We start from the raw sequence: 23,327 nt of genomic DNA on the forward strand, positions 1-23,327 counted from the left end.
AGCGGTCTCAATTAGACACAATTAGACTAAAGCTCCACTCATATGGTGCTTGTTCCACTTTTATGGCGGTTTTCGGGCATTGCGTGCCATTCTATTCAATGAGTTCCTCTTTACAGCGGTTTTCGCTTTACAGCGGGGGTCCGGAATGTAACCCGCCATATGAGTGGGGCCCTACTGTATATATAATGCATTTTCATAGGTGTTACGCCACCCCCTTTTCACATGTTCCACTGCTCTATCAAGATTGACTTGAACTGTTCACATTGCCCTGCATGTCCTGTATCCCTTGCCCTTTCGTCTGAATTCCCTCTCCAACATCTCCTCACAATCTCTAGTTCCTGATGTGCAAATGTCCTCATTTCCAAATAAGGACACCTTTACACAAAGCTATCTGGATGATAACACATTTTCACCTGGCTGTTTGTGCAGTGGTGTTTCTCCACAAACATTGTAAGACATTTTTCAAAAGGACAAATCATGTAAGATTGCAAAGGAGACAATCCTTTTGAATCCGGCAAAAAACAGACCCACAAGCCACTTGGTACATCCCACATGTCGTGGGCAGCTGTGCACACAGAGGCATTTCTTTACTGTAAGAAATGTGCTATGAAGAAAAGTGAAAACGAACGTGTCAACAAACATGAACAGAAAGAGAGTGATCTGTCTCCATGAATGCATCAGAAACACAATAATTTTATATGTTCATCATATAACATTTGCTGTTTCCTTTTCCTTCTAGATAGATTGATGCTAAATTCCCTGGGTGGAGATCTGGATGTTTCATTTACACCTTTTGGGGATGGATGTTGTTGACAAATGGTTTGTCAAGGTTTAAATGTGATTATGGGTAAATGGTCTGCATAACCCATCATTCTCCAGAAGGCAAAACCACTACCTGACCCGCATTTAAGTTTGAGTTTGCATCATCTTGAAACACAGGTTTGCATCAGTGTTTGGACATTGAGAGCTCTGTGACTCCAGATTCATAAGAATATAAGAACTTGGCTGCTGGATCAGGTCAATGGCCCATCTAGTCCAGCATCCTGTTGGCTAACCAGATGCCTGTGGGAAGCCGTTAAGCACAAGAGCACTCGCCCCTCATGTAATTTCTATCAACTGGTATTCAGAAGCATACTGCCTCTAGCTGTGGAGGGAGACCATAGCCATCACAGCTAGTAGGCGCTGATAGCCTTATCCTCCATGAATTTGTCTAATCTTTTAAAGCCATCCAAGTTGGTGGCCATCACTAAGTGATGTCTCTTGCATTCAACAAGTGATAAGAATCAAGTTGAAGTTGGTTGTTTAGGGACTCTGTTTCTACCTTGCACAAATCTAGCTAGCTTAAATAGTTTATGGTGGCCTGTGCCACTTCAGACAACTTGGTTCCATGCAATTCCTACCTCTAAGCTCGTGAAAGTCGATGCGCATTGGAGAAAGGAATAATTTTAATTATTTATTAGATTTATATCCCGCCCTTCCTCCTAATAGGAGCCCAGAGCGGCAAACAAAAACATTAAAAACTACTCTAAAACATAAAAACAGACTTTAAAATATTTTACAACAAAATAACTTTAAAAACATTAAAACGACATCTTTAAACAACTTTTTAAGAAACGTCTTAAAAGCAATTCCAACAAAGATGCAGACTGGGATAAGGTTTGTACTTAAAAGGCTTGTTGAAAGGTGTTCATCTTTGTTACCCTGTTGAATGAATGAATATTTGATTCTGTGCCCAGTTTAAAATAAACAGGGCAAGAATACCGTGATTGAATTATGTAGGCATTGGCATTTGGCGATGTAATTGTTCCTTGTTTTGGATAAATAAAATTGAGCAAAGCTGGTTCACTATAAATAGTACTTAAACTGGAGGGGAAAACCCAGGATGACCCCTACTTTCCTGAGGTTAGAGCCCTGATTTGTTCAGTGTACTCATTGCCTACAACTAACAACCAAACTTTGCACAGTATAGGGAAGGGGTGGCCACTCCGTGGCTCTCCAGATGCTGCTAAACTACAGCTCCCATCAGTCTCGGCCAACACAGCTCATGGTCAGGGATGATGGGAGCTGTAGTCCAGCAGCATCTGGAGAGCCACGGAGTAGCCACCCCTGGTATAGGGTATGACTGGAATGCATGGAATTTTACAAACACCAAAATGAGCTACACTGAAGTGTCATTAATATCCAGCTGCTCTTCCTTGCCTTTTGACTAAAGCTAAAAGTATGGGGTCATATCCAAACCACACATTTAAAGCACATTTCTCCCCCCAAAGAATCCTGAGAATTGTAGTTTGCCCCTCACAGAGCTACAGTTCCCAGCATCCTTAACAAACCACAGTTCCCAGGATTCTTGGAGGGAAGCTCTGTGTTTTAAATGTGCATTGTGTGTGCTTTGAATGTATGGTATGGATGTGCCCTAGGATGTACAAACCTGGTGGGGAGTGTCTGCAGGGTTGATTCCAGGGAAGCTCTTGGGTAATACGCTGGCACTCTCTCTGTTGAATTCACTCCTTTTGGGTTGCATGCCTGCATGCCACCATTCTTTGTGGTGGCTTTTTCTACCACCTTTGCCATCAATGATCAATCAGCAGCAAGTAGGTGGCAGTGAGGAGATGATGCAGCAGCCATGGTGTACACATCTCCCTGTCCTGGATTCAAATCTCATTATTCTCTAGAGGGAGGAAACAGGTGTGCAAGCAAATGGATGGGCAAGAGAACAAGTGCCTACATCAGTGAGAAGCGGCACCATGGGACTCTGGTGGTTGTTGTGGGGTCCTTCAAAGACACTGGGACCTCAACAGGATGCCAGCCCCAGATGCCAGACCTTTCCCCATGCCCTAAGCAGTAGCTTCAGGGGACTGGTTTATGAATGGAGAACAGCAATCCTTGTTCATAGGAACTATCCTTGTTCACAGAAGCTATTAACGGGAATCATATTCCTATAAATGTTCCTTCTGTTTAAAAAATGTGAATATACTGCCTTCAAGTTGATTCCGACTTATGGCAACCCTATGAATAGGGTTTTCATGAGGCTGAGAGGCAGTGACTGGCCCAAGGTCACCCAGTGAGCTTCATGGCTATGTGGGGATTTGAACCAGGCCAACTCCTTAACCACTACACCACACTGGCTCTCCTTCTGTTTATAGGAATCATATTCCATCCCAACACTCTAGGGCCGGTGAGCATGTAGACACAGGTGGGAAGCTAGTGGCTCCAAGTGACAGTGGGCATGGGAGGTGGGCAGGCAAGGCATCAGTCCCAGACTCCTTCCACCATAGGAAAGGAACGTTTGGATCCAGCCTCTTATTTTATTCCTATGCAAATTATGCAGATATAATTGATGAATTTATTTACCGATTGACTGATCTGCTTTATGGTGCAATGGTTCATGTCAGCACTACTGACTTCAAGCAGTTTTACTGCAGTTTTGCAGCACTGTAAGTAATATGCACAGTGTTTTCAGGTAATTGCGAGCGTTCTTTTTTTATGATCTCAACGACACTGTGAGGGAGCTACGCCAGAAGACAAGTTGGATTAAGTGTTATTTGATGGTATCAGTCCAGGTTTTGCCCTGGATCTATTGGACAGTTGTAACAATAAATAGTTCTTAGTTGTGCACTGGAGTGCCTCAAGATTACACATGATTCCCACCATATACTAATGCTCAGTGACTAAACATGGGGAGGGGGAATGGAAAACCGAGATTGAATGGAGTGTCCTGAAAGAGGCATAGCTAATTAGCTGGAACTCTGAACAGGCAAACTCAACATTACAACATAATTTCAATCACTGAGATCATCTGAAGGTGCATCATTGATAATCTGAGTTGGCAAGGCTCATTTGACAACAACAAGAAATTGAGCCTTTAGTGTCATCAACCCAGGCCTCTGGAATGCTCTGCCGATAGAGATTCAGCAGGCACCTTCTGTTTTGACTTTTAAACCCCTGCTGAAAACTTTTCAATGCTTCCAGGCATATGCAGGCAGTTGAGATCTTTCTGCAGTAGTTAGTCAATAATTTCTGATGTTAAATTTTATATGGTTTGTGTATATACATTTATTTTATTTTATTTATTTAAAATATTTCTATCCCGCCCTTCTACACTATAATAGGGCACTCAGGGCAGCTTACAAAAATAAAATCAAACATGTACATAATAAAATTGTAAACAGTAAAATCACAAAAACATTAAAATAAATTTAAAATACATTTTATATATATATATACACATACACACACACACACACACACATACATGATCGTTGTCAACTGCTTTCAAAGTTATACGCAGTAATATATGTCGGTATAGTTTTTATTAGGAGAATTATGGTAAGTAGATAGGGAAAGGAGGGAGTGTGAGTGAGCTGGAGTGTTTGTGAATGCTGTGTGTTGATTGGCTGAAAGAATGGGGGATGGTGGTTTTTTCCTGGGTGGATGACAGTTGACAGTTAAGGCTTGGTCTTGGGTCTAGAGCAGTGATTCTCAAACGGTGCGCCCAGGCACACTGGTGCGCCCCAAGAGGTGGCTAGGTGTGCCTCAAATATTATGAAAGTATATTTTAAAAATGAGAAGAAACCCATTTGTATAGGGTAAGTAATAGTTTTCTATGGTTTAAGTTATTTTTATTGGCTGCTGTACCACATGGCAAAGAGGAGGAGGCTGGGAATGAAAAAGCAGGGTCATCCTGTCCTCTGGGGAGGTGGCCCCTACGTCACCCTGTGATTTCCTCCTCAGTCCCATTTCCAAAGTCTCAGAAAGGCCTCAAAATCCAACTGGGACTCAGTATATGGTAGAAAGCTAGGCCATGCTATGTAAAACCCAAGGCAGAGCCCATCTCTTCTTTATTTGAATGTTGCCTTTTCCTCAATGAGGAACTGCACTCATCAGATCCTCTTCAGAGAACTATAGATCTATTATGAGGGGATCTGGATGGAAGGGAAGAGGAGTGATACTTCATTATTTGCGTTTTGTTATTATTACATTTATATCCCTCCTTTCATGCAAGGAGCCCAAGGTGGCATACATTCTCCGCCTGCCCGTGTTCTCATCACCACAACCCTGTGAGGTAGGTTAGGCTAAGAGATGATAACTGCCCAAGGTTACCCAGTCAGGTTTAATGGGTGAGTGGGGATTTGAACTCTCTTCTACCTGGTCCTAGTCCACTTTCTAATTCAGGGGTCCCCAATCTTTTTGGGGCCTGTGGGCACCTTAGAAAAACTTGAGAAACTATCCTAGGCTCTCCATCACACTGCAACCAGGCACAAATGGGAATCTATTCTGTTGCCTACAACAGAATGCTTGTCTCAAGCCTAATTTCAGTGGGGCCAGGGGAGGCCCTGTGGGCACTAGAGAAGACCTCTATGGGCATCTGTGTGCCCACAAGTGGCACCTTGGCACCCTCTGACCTAATTACTGCAGCACACTGACTCTGAGTAAGGAAGGTGCTGGTGGTACCTTCTTGCCAAGGTTTAGGATGCCTCTGCAAAACATCTGGGGATTGTTTTCTTCCATGTCTCTTTTGTGGCCATGAGATAACTTTAGTAGAGACAAACTCTGTGGATGAAACAATAGGAAAAGTCAGAGTCAAGCAACATAATTGCCTCCCTTCTTCCAAACGGACACTCTGAAAACAATCTTGGATCAGAGACCTCTCTCCTTCTGACCCAGTTAGGCTCACATTGGCCTCGGAATTATTCCTGCTCAGTAGAGGACATTTGAAATGTCAAAAGCAGCTGTGTCCATCCCCTGGTCATCAGGCCTCTCATAGATCACACAGATCTCAGTTTCCTTCTTCCTGACCACGGGATGGACTTTGGATCATCTGACACAGCAAGTCTGGCAGATCTCATAGAGCCTTTTCAATCTAGGATATAATGGGGAGAAGGTGAGAAACTGCGTTGAAACATCTGCCCTGAATGTGGAGCACCTGACACATCTGGATTTGATATGAATTTGCTCTCCTGAGCATCTTTAAAATCTTGTCAATAGACTCTCCAAAACTTGGTGATGGTATTCTTGTAATTATACCCACAAAGGAAAAAGGCAAGCCATTTCACTTGAAGAATTTAAACTACTCCTGAGATAATCTTTTTAGAATAATCCCACTATAACTGGGCAGGGATGGTCTCCTGGTGTTCTAACTCTTGATGGATAGTGATAGAACCAGGAAATGAAAACCGTTAAGAAATCCTACTTAAATTTAAAATATGTGATTTCCTCTTTCATGGTAACCCCTTGACACTATAAACCCTTATCTAATAAAAAAGCTCTCCAATTGATAAAATAACACTCTCTATAATACTCTCTACCTCCCAGATAACCCTATATCCAAGGCTGGATTAAGGTGGTTGGGAGCTCTGATGTAGTTCCCCAAAAAGCCCCCCCCCCAAAGAAAGGAATGCACATTTTTTTAAAAAAACCCTTATTGAATAAGTATTTATTTATTTAATTAGATATATTTGTATACTGCAACACATGCATACTCATATCTGAATGGTGTACCATTCTGAAAAACCACTAATAAAACAGCAATAATAAAACAATGGCAGATTCAGCTTATTCACAGGTAGATTGGCTCTGAACCTGGAGGTATCATACAGAAATTTGGTCTAAATATCCATCGATGGACAGCTTTCCTTCTGCAGGTTCAGAGGTAGTGTACCTCTGATTACTCTCAGAGAGGACAGACAAACAACAGAAAAAGCGTTTTGGCCTCAGACCCTGCTCATGCACTTCCTGATGCATTTGGCTGCTGTTGTGGGAAACAGGCTACTAGACTGAGACCTTTGGTTTCATCTAGTCTGGTTGCTGCTATACTGAAAGGGACTTCCCCCCAGCCCCCGGCCTGGCAATTTTAGAAAAGCTATTGTTTCTGGTTTGTTGAGGGTTTTTTTTTTACTAGCCTGTGAACACACACAACATTGCTTCAAGAACCCAAGCAAACCCCACTGTTCTGAAGCAGCAATCTTTTTCTTTTGCATACTATACTGCTGACAGAAAACCCTCCAAAGCATTTCTTACCCCACTCTTCAGCCAAAAAAAGTATTCTAGAGTGGCTTACAAAAATCAGTAATAACAGAAATTATAATAATAAAACCTTAGATGTTTTCAAAAATCAGTTATCTCTTTTCCACACACTTGTCACCATTGCATTTTGCACAGAAGTCAAACATAAGCCGCAATATGCAAAGTCTAACCCTGTTCAAATTAAATTTAGCCAAACTCTTAACTTTGTTCACATGTTACACTGTAAATCACTTCCTATTGCCAAATCTCCAAACTTTCTCCTCATTTATTACATTACTTTTTTGGAGGGAGGGGGAGATAAATAAAACATTTAGGATAAATAAGGCTGTATTGTATTAATTACAAATGTGCATCATGTTCTCTGACCTGACTGACTGCTGCTGCTGGGCCTGGGCAAACTACAGAGATAGACTAGGAAACAGAAATTAAAAGGAAGGGGGAAATAGCTGCTCTGTAGGACCCAGGGATGTCTGTATCCTGGTGTTGAAACAATTGATGTTAGTCACAGCTCTGACTTCACTCATTGACTAAAAACACTGAAAAGATGGGGAAAGTAAGGCTGGCTCATCATGCTTTGCTTCCTAACTTCCTTAATATAAGGACAATTTACTTCTTTTTTTAAAATGAAAGCTCAAAGTCTGGGTTTTCTTGCAGGCTGGGCCCTGGTGCAATTGCTCCAATTGATAATCTGGCTTTGCCTATATCTAACTAATAAAATGACTCCCTAATAAAATCTCTAATTCTCTCTCCTCCTCCCCCTTCCTCCTGTTCACTCCCTCTCTCTCCCCCTCACCTTACTTCCTGAAAAGACTTACACTTGCCAAAATTCCCTGGGAAGTCATCTAGTGTGTGTGTGTGTGGGGGGAAACGTGTCACAATGCAAGGCAAAAATATAGACCACTCTTCATCTAGTGGCTGCCAGTGCAATGCCCACTTATAAAAATACAATATAATAATAAAAAAATAGCCTTCAAACAAAAACAAGCTTGAGAGTGAGACAATAAATAAATAAACAGAAAATGATGGAAGCAGAACAGTGGCCATGCAATCCCTGGGCATTTAAAAACCTTGTGCTGGAAAGATTGCAGTGTACTTATAGGTAGCGGGAATGTAACACATTCCATATGTGTTTTAAAGCCCTCTCCAATATTTGACCTTGTCTGCCAAACCCACTTTTCTAGATGTGGATGGACATGGGTGGGATGCTTCTTGGTTTGCTAGCTCATAGTTGAGATATGCAGGGCTTCTCCCTTCCAAGTAGCTAAGGAAGTCAGCTAAGTGCCTCTCATGCAGGAGAGATGGACAGGGAGCTTGGCTGCTGGGAGGGGAGGTTTCCAGGTTCCTTCCAAGTGACCAATCATACCTCAGCTTTCCTCCCAAACCATCTGCTAGGAAGGTTGTGGGGATCATGGTAGGAAGCAGCTGAGATCATCATGTGCACTTCTCCATCCTCAACATTTAATTAACACTGAAATAGGTCCAGACACTGTATGACTAAAGGTGTTCCGTCAGCGGCTTCTCCGGCACCTTGCCCCAAAAGAGCAACATCTTAATAGATCCCCCACCCCTGCAGGGGAACCTTGCCACTGTCAGTCCAAGCCTCCCATCAGATGATCCGTTGCGGACAATGGGTTCACCATAACACTCCTATCCTCTACACCCTACAAACAGGTCTCTGACCTCCTATTCTGTTGCAAAAACAGATCCAGGGAAAAAACACTGGGGACTGGCCCTCACAGCCATGGTCCAATGCTGCCCGTGATCATGACTTTGATGAAGCATGCTGTCCCTTGCTCACCACCTGTCCCTCTGTGAATACAACAAGCGTTACATTAGAGAAGTATTGGGACAGTTTTAATTTTTAATAACATTTTATTTATTTTTTCAAAGCTGTTTCAAAGAGATACAAAAAACTGTAATGTAATAAGCTCCCAAATATTTTTATTTATTTATATTTCCATTTATTGACCACTTACTATCCGAAAGATCTCAAAGCGGTTTACAATAGAATACACAAGGTACAATTAAAAACATATCAAATTAATTTACAAAGCAATATACATGAACAATATCCATATACATAAACACAGTATACAGTGGCGTCACTAGAGTTGGCGTCACCGGGTGCAGCCCGCAGTGCCTTCTCTCTCAGACTCTGAGCGATTGTGTGCACACGGCCTCTAGGAGCGTGCGGCCAAATGACAGGGCCCGGGAGCGTGCCGCCACCTCATTGTCTGCTGCCTCTTCCACCTTCTAACAGCTGAGGAAGGCAGCCGGCGCGCCACGCAAAGACTCTCGTTGGTGCCTAGGCGGTGCCTGGGGGGGGGGGGCGGTGGCTCTGGGTGTCACCCCCATCTGGTGGTGTCACCCGGTGTGGCCCACACCTGCCGCACCACCCTAGTGACGCCCCTGACAGTATAAAAGGCAGAGTAAATACCCAGTTCCCTCACCGCAAGCGCTTAATGCTGCATGTGAACATCTTCAAGCAAAGGCATCTGTTATGAGCTCAGTCTCTGCTACCTGGTGTCCTTAGTCACAGTCCCAATTGTAAGGCCACTCTCCTTGCTCGCTCTGGGGCTCCTGCTCACCGCCATCCAAGTTCAGCCCCATGGAAGATGTGGTTTCCTTCTCAGTCCCATTTGCAAAGCCACAGAAAGGCCTCAAAATCTGTTAGAAGTGGGGCAAGAGCAACTCCTGTTTAGGTTCTTTTGTTTACATTCCAGAAGGAAGATAGAGTTAGGGTCCTCCAGCTGGCTAGGCTTGCCTACCTGTGCTCTTCTCTGGCTAACTTCCTTCCATTGTAAACTGATATGCTCAGGGAAGCTGATCTGCCCCTCCTTCCTTTGACTTTTTTCTTTGATTGTCCGAGGAGAGAGGAGACATCTCTGTCTTTGTTCTCTCTGTCCTGAACCATGAGGGCAATACCCAAGTCTGGGCATTGCGCCTCCAACTTAGTTAGCTAGAACTATATATGCCTCTCCTATCTACTATGTATTTCTATAAATAAAGTAGCTTTTTCTTAACTAAGTCTTAAGTCTCAGTGATCTAAATGCAGGGTTAAGAGCCTGCTACTTAGGTAAATACATACTGGCACAAGCAACTCAGACGCTGAGTTACTCTGTTATTGTTGTTATGTGTCTTCAAGTCGATTACGACTTATGGCGACACTATGAATCAGTGACCTCCAAGGGCATCTGCCATGAACCACCCTGTTCAGACCTTGTAAGCTCTCAAAAATGTTTAATCTCAAACTATGCGGCAAGTCCTTGTGCTCCCTCGCTCAATTCCAAATCTTGGTTTGACCAAGAGTGTCTAGACCTGAAGAAGCTTTTAGCTGCAAACTACAGAACATACAGAGCCCTCGACCTTTCAGCATTGCCTATGGAATATCTTGTGCTGAAGAAGAAATACAAATTACTGATTAAAACCAAAAAAAGGCTGACACAGATACAACAATCCAGACCTTAATCCAGGCCTCAAAGAACAAAGACGCGGCCACTTTCTGGCGACTTGTAGCCAGGGGTTGGCCTAAACCTCCTCCTAGTCCTGAATATCACATTTCTGTGGAATCATGGGAATTGTACTTTTATAACATCCACTCTAGGGGGCAGGAGCGATCCCAATATACTGTGAACATTCCTGAAGATCTCCCTGACTGGTCCGTGGTATCTCCAAATGAAATATCTTCCCTCATTACAAAGCTGAAAATGGGCAAGGCACCAGGACCCGATAATATCCTTCCTGAAATATTCAAGTGCAATCTAGAGTGGTGGGCTCCAGTCCTAGCAGCACTCTTTACGACCATCGACCGCACAGCCCGAGTTCTGGAAGATTGGGGTCTAGCCACTATTGTCCCAATCTATAAAAGAGGCCCCCGTTCTGACCCTGCCAGTTATAGGCCAATTAGCCTCCTAAACATAGTCAGCAAACTATATGCCACTCATTTGCTCGATAAGCTACAAAATTGGCTGGCCCAGGAGAATATCCTGGCCGAGGAGCAAGCAGGGTTCAGAGCGGAACGTTCTACCGTGGACCATATATTAGTACTCCAGCATCTAGTAGAAAAATATTCAACTAAAAAGGGGGGATCTCTCTACACGGCTTTTATAGATTTTAAAACCGCATTTGATCTCATACCCAGAGACAAGCTCTGGGAAAAGCTTGAGTCAACTGACATTGACAGACGCCTCTTAGTTCTCATGTGCTGTCTCTATGAGAACACCAGACTGCGTATTAGGTGTAACAATGCAGGCCATCTAACTAAGCCAATTTCTACCTATGAGGGTGTCAAACAGGGCTGCGTCTTAGCTCCAACCCTATTCAATTTTTATATAAACTCTTTGGTTGGCTTATCGGCACAGATTGCATCTCACCCTCCTATACTCGCCAACAACCCCCTAGTAATACTACTGTATGCTGATGATGCAGTCCTGCTATCACGAACAAGTATTGGTCTACGTCGACTACTACGGGCCTTAGCAGATTATTGCTCCAAAGAACGGTTAGTCATTAACCATGAGAAGACGAAAGTACTCGTGTTCACCAAGAAAAAGGTGAGGCACAACTGGCAACTTAATGGACTTCAAATAGAACAGGTTTCTTCATATCGATATTTGGGGGTGACTTTCCACTCCTCAGGAGCATGGCATCTTCATGCAAAGAATACCATCACTAATGCCCGGAGGACCTCGAAGGCTCTATTGTCATTCTTTCATACTAAGGGAGGTCAATATGTTCCCTCCGCTTTACAAGTCTTTGTGGCGAAGGTCATCTCCCAAATGCTCTACGGCTCCCAGGCATTGATATACTCCAAATCTGTGTCCTTTGAACCTGTCCAAACCCAATTTTTAAGATCCATTTTTGGGACACCGACGTGTGTCTCAAATAATATTCTAAGCTGGAAGCTGGTCTCCCTACAATTGAGGCCCGCATTTGGAAATTAAGAATAAGATTATGGTTAAAACTGCGGTTCTGCCCCATGGGCTTGGCCCTGCTGGTACTTTCAGACTCTTATCGATCTAAATGGCGTAAGTCTTTGATTGAGAAACTTGCAAACCTTGGCTTTTCTCCTCCCGCGATTTCCATGCTGGGCTACTCTAAAGCATGGCTGGCTATATCACAACGAATCATGGATGTAGAATTACAAAGTCATCAATTGTCGATGACATTCAAGGATGATTCCCTTTCCCACACCAGGGGCTTTGCGCTCCCGCATTACTTCAGCTCGCTCCCTAATGTGAGATACAGAAAAGCATTTACATTGGCGAAGTTCGATGTGCTCCCATCTGCTCTTTTAGAGGGCAGATATTGGGGAGTTCCCCGTACGAAGCGATTATGCCCCTGTGGGATGGGACAAATTGAAACAGTAACCCATGTACTCTTAATCTGCCCTTTGTATCATGATCTCCGTCTCCTGCATATAACTCCAATAATCAACTTGATTCCTGGCCAGGACCTTTCCTTTTACACCACCTATCTTCTATCGGATCAATATACTCAAATCACGTGTAGCGTTGCAAGATTCTGTGCTATGGCAATCATCCATCGCAGAACATTGTTAGCCCAACTGCCTATACAGCCATGATTATAGTTAGCAAATGTACAATTTTTAACCAGTTTTATATGAAGTTTTATATTGTGTACTGGTCTATGACCGCAAGAATAAAATTCTGATTCTGACCTTGTAAGCTCAGGTCTGTGGCTTCCTTTATGGAATCAATCCATCTCTTGTTTGGCCTTCCTCTTTTTCTACTCCCCTCTGTTTTTCCCAGCATTATTGTCTCTTCTAATGAATCATGACTTCTCATGATGTGTCCAAAGTATGATAACCTCAGTTTCATCATTTTAGCTTCTAGTGACAGTTCTGGTATAATTTGTTCTAACACCCAATTATTGGTCTTTTTCGCAGTTCATGGTATCTGCAAAGCTCTCCTCCAACACCACATTTCAAATGAGTTGATTTTTCTCTTACCCACTTTTTTCATTGTCCAACTTTCACATCCATACATACAGATTGGGAATACCATGGTCTGAATGATCCTGACTTTGGTGTTCAGTGATACATCATTGCATTTGAAGACCTTTTCTAGTTCTCTCACAGCTGCCCTCCCCAGTCCTAGCCTTCTTCTGATTTCTTGACTATTGTCTCCATTTTAGTTAATGACTGTGCCGAGGTATTGATAATCCTTGACAAGTTCAATGTCCTCATTGTCAACTGTAAAGTTACATAAATCTTCTGTTGTCATTACTTTAGTCTTTTTGCTGTCCAGCTGTAGTCCTGCTTTTGTGCTTTCCTCTTTAACTTTCATCAGCATTTGTTCCAAACCATTACTGGTTTCTGCTAAGAGCATGGTATCGTCTGCATATCTTCAATTATTGATGTTTCTCCCTCCAATTTTCACACCTCCTTCATCTTGGTCCAATCCCGCTTTCCGTATGATAAATCTGGTTTATTCTCCATTAAGCAACATTTAAGTTAATGGAGAACATTCCTACCTCCAGTTAGTGCAGGCAGTACTGAGCTAGATGGCTCAATGATTTGACTCAGCCTAAGGCTGCTTCCTATGTATATTCCGGTTTTGTCATTTATCCCAAAATCAAGCAACCTTCTCCAGTCGAAAAGAATAAGGATTCATTCTTTTATTTCACATACAATATAGACAAGACCTTTTTTTGTTTAAATATAGACAAGTTCTTTTTTATGTAATAATACAAATGCCAAAAATCTGAATATAAAAGGAAGGAAATGTTTTACCTGTGCAATAAAGCCATTAGCACTCTTAAACAATAAAATCACCCTCCCCGCAGCAATTTCTATTCAGAAACAGCCTTCTAGTAGGGCATTGCATAGTAGGGCAAATATCTTTAGAGATATTAGCTGAGCTGTGTTTTGGTTCTGGCTGTTTCTTTATTGATTTCTCACTAACCCATATGCATTATTTATTTATTTATGCATTTATATACCACTTTTCACTTCCACATAGCCTCCCTCCCTAAAGCGGCTCACAAACATGATAAAACAATAACAAGAAAATAAAATTTAAACCAGTAACAAAAGTCTGAGGATCAAGCAATATGAGAAGTATATCTAAACAAAACAGTTTTAACAATATTTCTGAAACTTGGACAGGAATGGTTTAAACAAGTCTCCCAAAAGAGGGAGTTGCAAAACCTAGGTGTAACCACCAAGAAGATCCTGTCCTACATTTTCACCAAGCTCACCTCAAGCATTAATGGGATGTGCAGCAGAGCCTCTGCAGAAGATCTCAATGGGCAGGCAGAGTCATGCTAGTGGTCCTTCAGTTATCCCACACACAAACTGTATAAGGCTTTACAAGTAAAAGAAACTAGCATACCTATAGGTTCCTTCACCACAACATTTCTGGCTAGACACCTGGATCACAATGCTGCTTATTCTAACAAGGCCTGATTCCCCTTTGGCGATCTATAACTAGAGGGTGGTGATAATAACGGGAGGGGAATGTGGGTTCCTTTCTTCCCACCAGCTGTGCTGTCACTGCTACCTTCTCTCTTTCCAGTACATCTGCGAGCGGCACTTCTAGAAGGTCCTCAACCAGAGCTTGTTCACCGGCTTGCACTCCATCACCCACTTTGGGTGACCACCTTTGCCTCTTCTGCTCACTGCAAGAGGTCTACTCTGAGGTCAGTGCCAGGGATGGACAGAGGGATCCTGTTATCACCCAGAGGCTTCAGTTGTATGTTATGTATTACAGGCAAATTGAGGTTTACATGGAACATGCCCAATGTGCTTGTAAGGAAACACAGGAAGGTACCTTCTCCCAGCTCAGACTGTTTGATCATCTAGCCTAATACTGACTGCTCTGATTTGCAGCAGCTCTCCAGAGTCTTGGGCAGAGGTTTTCCCCATTACCTGCTCCCTGCAATTCTTTCAAAGGGATGTCATAGGGAGTGAACCTTGGATGTTCCACTAAGGTATGGTCTGTTCCCCAAAAGATGAGGATTACCAGGATGAACTCTGGGGCCACCAGCCTGTTAATCATCTGACATCACAATGATATCAGGTGATGATAATCAGGATTTCAAAGTGCCACACAGAGCTTGCAGAGAGCCCTGTGTAGCGCTTCGAAGTACCACTGATCAGCAGGCTTGAAGTCACTGCCTATCAGCTGAGGGGTGGCGGCTTCAAGCCTGCTTTCTGCAGGGATGGGCTGTGCAGTTCCGTTCTCCATGAGGAACTCAGTTACACAGCCGATCCAGCCACATCTCTGCCTGCCCCACACTTGATGCCAAGTGTGAGGCAGGTGGGCACGGTTTGGGGGTAGGGATGGGCGAGACATTTGATTAAGTTCGCATTTCAAACTGAATCTATCAAACTCGCACTTTCCAAAACAACATGAGAACTGAAACATAACTATCCTTTGAAATTCACACTTATTCAAAACTTTGCAATGCAGTTTGCCAACCAATGTTTATAACAATGCATATGTTCGGGGAAAGTGTGCATACAAATTGAATATATGAGTGAAAATAACATCCAAAATTGCATTATATGATGAGAAATTGCTTGCAAAAATGTCCACATCAGTCAAAACCGCCAACAAAAATGTGTTTATTCAGAGAAATTTGCACTAAAATTCTGGAGAATTTTCATGAGGATTTTCTTTTTTATAAAAATGAACAATGCTGCAGAAATGTGGAGAAATGAATTTAAGACTGGAAAATGAGAAACTGAGAGAACCAAAATGGACAGATCTTTCCATCCCTATTTGGGGGAGACGCCTCCCTCGACCAAAGAGGGACCGTGCTGGGTCAAGTTTGGCCCATGAGCCAGAGGATTCAATCCCTATTCCAGTGTCTAAAGACATTTTAAAGCAATACGAACCTGCCACTAAGACATATCTGTTCTTCAACTCCTCATAATGTCTGGCACAAACAGTGCGTGATGTGACACGAAATCATCTCATTGTGTATCTCCCCACCTCACATCATTGGCTCAGAGACTGATGCATATTTGTGCAATGGTGTCACATCATGTTGTCCATGCTAGACACTGCAACAAAGAGCTTAGCAGATTTGTATCTCTTTATAATGTCTGCTTTGGCTCCTAAAAATGGATCCTCATGTATAAAAGTTATTTATTTAAAAAGATAGACAGGTGGCAGACAACAATTGAAGTTGGGCTGAAATTTTACAAGATTCTAAGAGTGGATTGCATTTTATCACATAATGAGCATATAATGAGCTATATGTCTTCCTCATTGGTGCATTCCTTCTGTATGTCACACAAAAAATTATCAGCTAACCCAATGAAAGTTTTGCAGCATGATATCACACGATAACAGCCACAATTATCGCTTGAAAACATGATAATGTGGCTCCAAGCTCCAGTGCCTGCCTAGATTGTAAACATTGGATCCTCCCTTATTTGCATAGGTCTCTGATTTGTATATTAAATCTCTTTATGACACAAAGAACACTTTTGTTTAATGGCTTTGCTTCTGTGCCTGTAAGAGCTGCCTGACATGCTGAACTGAAGTAGGCAATGCTTTTCCTAGCATGGAAATAAAGCGAGGGAAAAATATTTAGGTGCTTAATTTCTGCTCTTAAAAGCACAGCAGCAGGGCCAGGAAAAGAAAAAAGAGTGGCAACCCTCACCCTGCAATTGTAGCAGAGGCACACTGGGGTGAGCAGAATCTGTGTTTAGGAGACCCTTGTCTACACATGCTGCATGCAGAATTAGCTGGTAGAAACTTGAGGTGGTAGAATAAATTATAACCCTTAAGGCTGTAGGTGGGGAAATTACATTTTAATGTTCCTCTGCAGTGCACTAAAAAAAACCCCACCCCACTTCCTTGCAAGTAGAAATGTAACTTAGAAACTGTGGTTGTGTACACACACACCATACATTTAAAACACATTTTCCACCAAAGAATCCTGAGAACTGTAGTTTGCTAAGGGTGCTGGGAACTGTATCTCTGTGAGAGTGCTGAAAATTATAGCTCTACAGTTCCCATGATTGTTTGGGGGGCGGGCGAATGTGATTTTAATGTATGGTGTGCTTGCAGCCTTCCTCTCTGATATGCTAGCTTTTCACTGGCAGAGAGATTTTGTTGGGAGGGCTGAAGCTCAGTGGAAGAGCACATGCTTTGCATGCAAAAGGTCCAAGTTATCTCCCATTAACACTTAAAGGATCAGATAACTGGTGGTGGGAAAAGTACCCACACTGGCAGCAAGGCAGAGTAAAGAATGTGGAGCTACAAAGACAAATAGTCTGACTTCATATATATCTCCCCTTTCCTCCTAGGTTTTGGTTTTAAAGCATGGGGGATGATTCAAAACTGGCATGCCTCAACTGCAGCCTCAAATAGTCCAGGGCATGCCATGACTTTATTCTACCGCATGCTTAGACCAGGCCTTTGTCATGGATGCATTTAGGCATAATAGAGAGCTTAGAGGTTAACCTGAAGAAGAAGAATTTTATTGTGCTCCAACTATTCATGGACTCTGTTGCTTTCTTTCTACATTTAAAGAATGTTAATCCTGCTCTTCAGCTGCAAAAGGCTCCCAGTGCAGCTTACAGATCAGCGCCAACAAGTCAGGCCCTGCCTGCAGGCTAACAATCTAAAAACATGGCACAAAAGGAAAATAGATTGGGAAGGAGGAGGAAATAAACAAAGTCAGGTACAAGTTCTTAGTTACAAGTTCTTCTGATGACCCGCTGGCATGGAAAATGTTAAGATGGAGCCAAAAGCTGCCAGTCTCTCAGCGGTGCTGGTTGAATAGCCTCTTCTCTTTCCTCCTCTGCTGCAGCAGCCCAGTGTAATAGCTGATGCCAGGTGATCAAGTTCTTGTCATTTGTTGCTTTCAGGTGAGGAAGATCAGTGTGTTCAGCTGTGACCCTCCAGGCATGAAGGAGAATGTGGAGAAAGCATGTCAGAAGATCAACAAGCGGGATCAAACCTACTTTGTGCATCACTATGAGAACTTTTAATTATTTGCAGTCTCTGCTGTGCTTCCAGAGTTGAATGTCTACTGCACTCTTCATCATGATGGGTCATAATTGATTCTTACTTCTAGCACCATGTAGACGGCTGTACCTTTTGTTCCTGCCAAGAATCTTAATGCCTCTGATGCCTGCGAAGTTATTGATCCATGCCTGGGCTCTTATGGACTGGAACGTGGCTCTAGCCCTCGGATCACTGCAAGATTCAAATCTACAACTCCTAGAAGAATAGCCTTGTTGTTTGTGTATGGAGGAAAGTGATGTGACATCCTATTAATGGAGCACAAGTGCAAGTATAAACCAGTTTTAAGCCATTTTCTTCCTCCAAAGAGCCCCGGGTATTACAGCCTTTTGAGGGTGTTGACATTCTCATTTAGTAAATACGGCAACCATGATGAATTGGTATCCTGTGCGCTGTACAATGGCTGATGAAGAAAGTGGGAGTCACACAACACATTCAGACATTTGTACTGGACCAAACGGACTTTGAAGACTGACTTTAGGAGAGTTTGTTTGGTAGATTTTGCTTCAGAGACCGGTTAAATTTTGATCCTCCCCTTGACTTGATCAGTCGTATGTAGTTTCAATTATATGTTTGTACATTGATATTATATCAATTAAATCCCCCTGCCCATGTTCGCACCACCACAACCCTGTGAGGTAGGTTAGGCTAAGAGATGGTAATTGCCCAAGGTCACCCAATCAGATTTAATTAGTTAGTGGGGATTTGAACCCTGTTCTTCCTGGTCCTAGTCCAGCTCCTTAATTCAGGGATCACCAGTCTTTTTGGGGCCTGTGGGCACATTAGAAAAACCCAGGAAACTATCGTAGGCTCTCCATCACACTGCGACCAAGCACAAATGGGAATCTATTATATTGTTTCAAGCCTGATTTCAGTGGGGCAAGGGGAGAGCACTCTATGGGCACTAGAGAAGGCCTCTTTGGGCATCTGTGTGCAAGCAAGTGGCACTTTGGCCCCCTCTGACCTAACTACTGCAGCCCACTGACACTGAGTAAGGAAGGTGGTGGTGGTACCTTCTTGCCAAGGTTTAGGATGTCGCTGCAAAAGTTTCAGGGTCTTTTCATTCCATGTCTCCTTTGTGGCCATGGGTATAAAATTTTGGTAGGGACAAACTCTGATGAAACAATGGGAAAAGTCAGAAGTCAAGCGACACAATGATCATTTCCCTGCCATCCAAGTTCATCTCCATGGAAGATGTTATTTCCTCCTCAGTCCCATTTCCAAAGTCTCAGAAAGGCCTCAAATTCCAACTGGGACTGGCTGGTATATGGTAGAAAGCTAGGCCATGCTGTGTAAAGCCCCTCTCCTTTGCCACTCTTTATTTGAACGTTGGCTTTTCCTCACTGGGGAACTGCACCTACTTCAGAGAACTATAAGTCTTCTATTACAAGGTCCTCTGGATGGAAGGGAAAAGAAGAGAAGTGATACTTCATTATTTGTGTTTATTATTACATTTATATCTCCCCTTTCCTCCAAGGAGCCCAAGGTGGCCTACGTTCTCCACCTGCCATGTTCTCCTCACCACAACCCTGTGAGGTAGGTTAGACTAAGAGATAGTATCTGCCCATCTGTTGCCTACAATAGAATGTTTGTTTCAAGCCTAATTTCAGTGAGGGGAGGGGAGGGCAGTAGAGGAGGCACCTCTGGGCATCTGTGTGCCTACAAGTGGCACCTTGGCTCCCTCTGACCTAATTACTGCAGCACAATGACTCTCAATAAGGAAGGTGGTGGTGGTACCTTCTTGCCAAGGTTTCAGATGCTGCTGTAAAACCTTTGGGGCTTCTTTCCTTTGATATCTCCTTGTCGGCAGTGGGTACAAAATCCTTGTAGGGACAAACTCTGTGGATGAAACAATGGGAAAAGTCAGAAGTCAAGCAACGCAATTGTCATTTTCCTTCTTCCAAAGGGATGCCTCCCAAGTCTTCTCGAATCAGAGACCTCCCTCCTTCTGACCGAATTAGTCAGATTCACACTGGCCTCACTATAAATCCCCTCAGCAGAAGACATTTCCTCACCTAAACTGTCAGAGACAGTCATGTCCATCTCCTGGTCATCAGGCCTCTCATAGATTACATAGATTTCTGTTGGGGATGGACTTTGGAACATCTGACTCAACACATCTGACAGATCTCACTGAGCCTTTTCAAGCTGGGGCAAAATGGGGAGAAGATGAGAAAGGGGGCTGATGAACCTGTCCTGAACTAGGGGCATTTTAGAGGGAGAGTGGCCTCCCCCCAGGATATAAACAGAAGCAGGAAAAAATCTACTTACCATTTGAACATGATGATGTCTCTTAAAAAAAACCCAGTCTAATCTAACTACCTAAATACCCACCTAAACTACGCCAACCTCCCAATCCCTAATCCTACCCCTATCCCTATGCCTAACCCTTAAGATCTATAGAATATATACAAAATTATATACCAAGTATGTACAAAAATATATACAAAAATATACAATAAATAAAAATATATACAAAAATATACAATAAATAAAAATATATACAAAATATATACAACAGAAAAATAAAGAAAAAATAAAGAAAATGTAAATAAAAAATAAAGAAAAAACTAAAAACCTTCTTCTGCTCTCCTATCTAACTGCCACTCTCCTAATCTCCCCCTCCTCTCCTCTCTTTACTCCTGACTCCCACACTGGACATCCCTGGTTGGCAACTTTTAAGGCAGCAGCAAGAGACATCACAAAGGAGGGTGGGTCACCATTACCTTGACAACCCACCAGCCTTGGTTTTGGGTATTGCTCCTCCTCAGTCTTGACTCTTGAGTGATGCTTCTTCAGAACTTTGAGGGATTTCTGTTCCATCTGCTGGCTTCCTGAAATATTTCTCTTCATGTTCATATCTCTGTTTCTCTCATAAATCTCATTATTCTTCATTCAGTAACATTTCATGTAATGGAGACCATCCTAGCCTCCTTTTAAACACAGTAGAAATGGCATACCCAAGTTGAGGGATGTCTGTTGCACAGTATTAGACAATCTAAGTTCCATGCAGAAGATTCCAGTTTCAATCCCCGGCATTTCCAGGTAGGGACGGGAATCTCCTGTCTGAAACCCCGGAGACCAGTCAGTGTAGGCAATAATGAACTAGATGGCTCAATGGTTTGATTCTGCATAAACTTGCTTCCTATGTATATTCCTATTTTGTCATTTATCCCAAGAGCAAATAACTTTCTCCACAAGACATGAGGATTCATTCTTTTTGTTAAAATACAATATAGACGACTCCTTTTTCATATAATAATGCAGATGCCAAAAATCTGGATATAAAAGGAAGGAAACTTTCTAGCTGTGCAATACAGCCACTGGTTCTCCTCCACAAGAAAATCACCCCCACCCTCAGCAATTCATATTCAGAAATAGCCTTCTAAGAGGGCATTGCACCCCAAACCCTAAATTTAGCCTCTTTTAATGTCATTTTGGAAGATGTATTCAATCATGAATCTTATGTCTGAGGCTCATAATCCTTAATCATGGATCTTCCTGGTCAAAGTAAACAATTTAAGATTGTGTCATGCTTTGGGTTGAATATTGCCTGCACATTTTCTTTCTCAGTAAGCCAACTGACAAGAGTCTTGCCTTCACACTTAAAAAAACCCAAAAAACAGTCCACCGGAAGATCTGGAGGCCTAATTTAAAATTCATCCTCTCTGCCACAAGCTCTTGGTATAGTATTGGGTTATATAACTCTGGCACATTTTCAATCAAAGGAGTAGTAGCCCACTAGCCATGGCTTATAGCAGAAATGAAACAATAGTCCAGTAGGGCTTAAAGGCTAGCAAATGTATAATTGCACGAGCTTGCATGGATCACCAAGAATGATGCATCAGATGAAGTAGATAATTTATGCCATGACAAATTTGTTAGTCGTAAATAAGCTAGTACTGTTGTTATTGGTTAAAATTGCACTAAGATCTACTTCATAGGGTTGTTGTAAGCTTAAAGAAGCTATAAAACATTTTGCCAAACTTAACATGATGTTAGGGTAGATAATGGTTCAGATGAAAACTCAGTGTTTAGAGCCTATATGTAGTATCGGAGCATGTGTTGCACCCTGCTCAAGGAAAACCCTTAGGCTGTCATGCTTTAATTGGGTAGAATATTGCCTACAAATGTTCCTTCTCAGTAAGCCAACTGGCAAGGGCCTTGCCTTTGCACTTTGAAAACTAGTTTGCGCTCTGCCTGCACACCCCGCTCAGGAAAGCCTGCCCCAGCAGACAGTCACATGTTGGATTTTCAGAGGACGTACATGTAAAGTCCAGTGTTTGTAGGCCTGAATATTCTGGATGTGGTTGCCTTATTAAGCTAAATAAGGCTATCGTGTTAATGCAAAGAGGAAACAGAAGTTCCATAAAGTAGAGCAGAGCAGAGTCCAAATACATCTCTCTGCATGATGGTGTTGGCTTTAAATTTAGTGCACGGATCATATTTTTTAAAAGGACATTATTGGTGGCTCTTTGGGATTCTGATGGGACATAGCAGCTCATAGGTCATAATTAGCAGAAAGACTTATGGCCAGAGAGAGGATGGTGAAATATGTCAATTTCAGTTTCTCACTTTTCCAGTCTTAAATTCAGTTCTTCATATTACCCTATGTGGCAAAAGAAATTACCATTTCTTTTTAAAAAGTCAATTTCTCCTAATATATACATTTTTGTAACACTATTTGCCTAATATGCATAGTTTTGCACTGGAATTTTCCCTAATGCAATGCATTTTCATATGTTATTTTCACTAATATATGCATTTTTAGGCACGCTTTACTCTAGTATATGTGTTTGTGTATGCATTACTTGGCTGAAGATCTGCACTGAAAAAGTGCGGATTTTGAAGAATAATTCTGTTTTGGTTTGCGTATTGTTTTAGAAAGTGCGCATTAGATATGTTAAAAATAAAACTATTAAAATGGCCTTTCCTTGTGACAGCGTTGGCAACTTTTAAAAATCATCTCACATTTAAGCATTCATCTGTCCTTATTGTCTGTATCCTCGAAAGACACATACCATGCAAATATTTGTACTTTTAATCACTCAAAAGCCAAACAAGTTAGCAACTAACAATGTCTAATAGATCAGCCCACCTGGTATAATATTGTTGAAAAATTGGAAGGGATTTGTACAGGAGATAGTTAATGAAACCAGAAGGAGTACTGCTAGAGACTCCTCTAATAGTCCCAGCCAAGTTGACAAGTACCTCCTATATTTGGAAAACAAATGATGATGTGTTTCCATGGGAATTAATTGTTATATGATTCTCCTTAAGAGTCCTGATGGCTAGGAG

Source organism: Rhineura floridana, chromosome 14 (genome assembly GCF_030035675.1).
Source record: "Rhineura floridana isolate rRhiFlo1 chromosome 14, rRhiFlo1.hap2, whole genome shotgun sequence".
Taxonomy (NCBI): Eukaryota; Metazoa; Chordata; class Lepidosauria; order Squamata; family Rhineuridae; genus Rhineura; species Rhineura floridana.